General features: G+C 39.9%; 1 non-coding gene across 1 annotated transcript; it reads right to left on the reverse strand.

Moving 5' to 3' along the window:
• Positions 1-1,857: 1,857 nt before the first annotated feature.
• Positions 1,858-1,931, reverse strand: TRNAN-GUU (transfer RNA asparagine (anticodon GUU)). Its single transcript has one exon. It is a non-coding gene; the product is annotated as a tRNA-Asn (tRNA).
• Positions 1,932-4,274: the final 2,343 nt, after the last annotated feature.

Consider the following 4,274-nt stretch of genomic DNA (forward strand, 5'->3'; position numbering starts at 1 on the left):
CTTTGCGAAAACCCGGTTTTCGCATTCGGTATACCTGCCCTGTATACCGTCCTTCAGTTGGGCAATCCGCCTCGTCAGACAGCAACTGAGCACAATGTAAACAGTGTATCTACGTTACAAAATCACACACTATACACCTTTTCTGCGCAGAAAATCAAAAGTTCCCAACAACAGTAATAATGTCTCAGAGGTTTTCACAAGTAATTATACTATGCACATATAATAACTATCAAAACGATTGTTTAACCAAGTGGCAAATCTACCGGAAGTTCGTGTACGTACAGCAGGAAATACACATACGCTAAGCAATGCAATACAGTTAAAACGCACAATGACAGTAAAAAGAAACAGTTTTCTCTTTTGTCTCTAGGTTCTAGTTAGCGTGCCCTAGACAATGCAAAACGGACATTCTGTTTTACAACACAGAGTAAAATTCAGGTTTTGAACACATTGCGTTCTTACCCGTTTATGACGCGTCTCCACCCTTTGTTGAGGAACCGAAATCCGTTGGTCTTGCATATCATCGGCAACGAAACCTCCAAAGCTCACGAGCCCCCAAATTGTTATGTGCATATTGTCGCTAACCAATAACAATTGTCGAACCTCGATTTGTGTTTTCAACGCACAAAGATTTATTCGCAAATAGTAGAATAATATGTTCAAGCGAAGTGATAATAAATACAGCCGTTAATTATCGCAGGTGCTCTGGATCCAGTGTGCAGTCATTCAATCCTGAAGTCTGGCGACAAGATGTCTGAACATTAGATGTGAAGCTGCTGCTTATAAGCACACAGAAATACAGTAATACAATGAAGATGGTATAGCTTGCATCTATTGGTCCAGGTCTCAGGAAGGTCCAAGGGGTTGTCAATCATTGGCTAGTTCATCCTAAGGAATCCAAAAGAGGGGGTCATCTCTCCAGGGGGTATGCTCGGCTCTTCCCGCCAAGATTCCTTAGTCTTAAGTAGTTCATAATTCCTTATCATTCATAACTTGCGTATGCACTCTGCGATTCCTTCGCAGAGTGAACCAAACAGTGTCAAATGTTAAGAGGTTTATTATGATACCACATATGATATGATTCCTTCAACCTGTTCCATATATTTCACTAATATGCATGTAACTTTAATATAAAACATAAATACTACTATATTTCGACATAACTGACTATGTGTTGCAACTACCATTAATGTGTACTATTTTATAAGTATGCGTGTTTGTGCGAATGTATGGTAAAAGACCAAATACTGTTGCTGCCACGTGTAGTAGCTGCGTACGCCCTTTCACGCAGTAGCGTGCCCTTGTACGCAGTAGCATACCGTACGCATCTTTTCAGACAAAGACAACCAAGTTTGCTCGACTTTAATTGAAATGACTTTATCCAATTTGCTGACTTCGACAACTTGGATAGCTGAAATGGTGTAGAGCAGTTTATTTTTCTTCCTGTGAACTTGTTTTTTCTAGGGAGACACTATACTGTGGAAACATTTAGCTGCCATTGCATATGGAATTGGTTTTTGGCAACAATAGAAGAACCAAATGCTCTTGCACAGGCTTTATTCATGGACTTGGCTTCGTAGGACACTTTTTAGAAAGTCCGTTTTGGTAGCGTAACTACAAGGTAGGAACAGGGAGAGCAATTTGAATACTAATTTGGTTTCCACAGTCTGTCCAATATATTTACCTCTGCAACCAGTTGCTAAATTGAATTTCCAAAGTATGAAGTTGATTAAAACTGTCTAGAACAAACTAAACTCACCATTGATAGGCATGAAGGTAATTGGATCAGAGGTAGCCCACACCTCAAGAGGATGGATTAGATGATGTCTAAAATTTGATATGAAAATCAGTCCTCTACGTCCCTGGGTGGGCTTGAATCACCAACCTTTTGGTTAACAGCCGAACGTGCTAACCAATTGCACCACAGAGACAACTTGCAGCGTGTTTATGACATGGGCTGAAATGCATTATTCTGGACAAATTTCATGATATTTCATTGCTGTTCTTTATCTGCCAACCAACAAAAATAAACATTCGTTCTTTCCTGGGTGGCCTCAAACCTTCAGAAGTCAACATACATTTCTCGACTAGCAGAGTGGCGCAGCGGAAGCGTGCTGGGCCCATAACCCAGAGGTTGAAGGATCGAAACCATCCTCTGCTACTTGCTTTTTCTTCATTATCTAAGGCAATCCTAAATTGGTAAACTTGTGGTAGAAACTTTGTTTTTTTTCTGTTTAGTTAAAGAAAAAAGTCTATTACAATCTCAGCTCATTTTAACAGAATGCTGCTGGCAGTCTTTATGTCAAAATCAACATACTTTCTTTTCTTTACCCTAACAGTGCTCTGGTTACATAGGTAAAAATCGACCTTGCCCATAGCAAAACAATGCAGGTTTCCAAAATGATAAATCTAGTCCACATATTCATGGTGAAATGGGACAATGATGGAGTCCAAAAAATTTTCACACTTAAAATTAGAGATGAGCGGGCTCGGATATCTGAAATCCGAGCCCACCCGAACGTTGCCGATCCGAGCCGGATCCGAGACAGATCCGGGTATTCCCGCCAATTGCAAAACTGATACCGAGGCTCTGAGTCATAATCCCGCTTTCGGATCTCGCGATACTCGGATCCTATAAATTTCCCGCTAGTCGCCACCATTTTCACTCGGGCATTGATCAGGGTAGAGGGAGGTTGTGTTAGGTGGTCCTCTGTCCTGCTATATCTCGTGCTGTGCTGTGCTGTGCTGTTCAGTTCTGTGCTGTGCTGTGCTGTTCAGTTCTGTGCTGTGCTTTGCTGTGTTGTGCTGTGTTCTGCTCAGTCCAGTGGTGCTGTGTCCTGTTCTCTGTCCTTCTGAGTTCAGTGGTGCTGCTGGGTCCTTGTGCTGTGTCCTGTTCAGTCCAGTGGTGCTGTGTCCTGTGCTCTGTCCTTCTAAGGGCATTGTTATTTCCCCATTATTCCCAAGTTAAAAAAAATGTAAAAAAAAGTTATAAAAAAAAAATATATATATTACAAAGTTCACAGATTCAGCAGTATAAGTCCAGTGGTACTGCAATATTACAAAGTTCACTGATTCAGCAGTATAAGTCCTGTGGTACTGCAAGTCCTGTGGTACTGCTATATTACAAAGTTCACTGATTCAGCAGTAAAAGTCCAGTGGTACTGCTATATTACAAAGTTCACTGATTCAGCAGTATAAGTCCAGTGGTACTGCAATATTACAAAGTTCACTTATTCAGCAGTATAAGTCCAGTGGTACTGCAATATTACAAAGTTCACTTATTCAGCAGTATAAGTCCAGTGGTACTGCTATATTACAAAGTTCACATATTCACCAGTATAAGTCCAGTGGTACTGCTATATTACAAAGTTCACTTATTCTCTAAGTCCAGTGGTACTGCAATATTACAAAGTTCACTCATTCTGCAGTATAAGTCCAGTGGTACTGCTTTATTACAAAGTTCACTGATTCAGCAGTATAAGTCCAGTGGTACTGCTATATTACAAAGTTCCCTGATTCAGCAGTATAATTCCAGTGGTACTGCAATATTACAAAGTTCACTCATTCTGCAGTATAAGTCCAGTGGTACTGCTATATTACAAAGTTCACTCATTCTGCAGTATAAGTCCATTGGTACTGCAATATTACACAGTTCACTCATTTTGCAGTATAAGTCCAGTAGTACTGCAATATTACAAAGTTCACTCATTCTGCAGTATAAGTCCAGTGGTACTGCAATATTACAAAGTTCACTCATTCTGCAGTATAAGTCCAGTGCTACTGCTATATTACAAAGTTCACTCATTCTGCAGTATAAGTCCATTGGTACTGCAATATTACACAGTTCACTCATTTTGCAGTATAAGTCCAGTAGTACTGCAATATTACAAAGTTCACTCATTCTGCAGTATAAGTCCAGTGGTACTGCAATATTACAAAGTTCACTCATTCTCTGAGTCAAGTGGTACTGCAATATTACAAAGTTCACTCATTCTGCAGTATAAATCCTTTGTTGTTACTGCCATATTACAAATTTCACTGATTCTGCAGTACAAGTCCAGTGGTACTGCTATATTACAAAGTTCACTCATTCTGCAGTATAAGTCCAGTGGTACTGCTATATTACAAAGTTCACTCATTCTGCAGTATAAGTCCAGTGGTACTGCAATATTACAAAGTTCACTCATTCTCTGAGTCAAGTGGTACTGCAATATTACAAAGTTCACTCATTCTGCAGTATAAATCCTTTGCTGTTACTGCCATATTACAAATTT

Source organism: Mixophyes fleayi, chromosome 3 (genome assembly GCF_038048845.1).
Source record: "Mixophyes fleayi isolate aMixFle1 chromosome 3, aMixFle1.hap1, whole genome shotgun sequence".
NCBI classification, from domain to species: Eukaryota; Metazoa; Chordata; class Amphibia; order Anura; family Limnodynastidae; genus Mixophyes; species Mixophyes fleayi.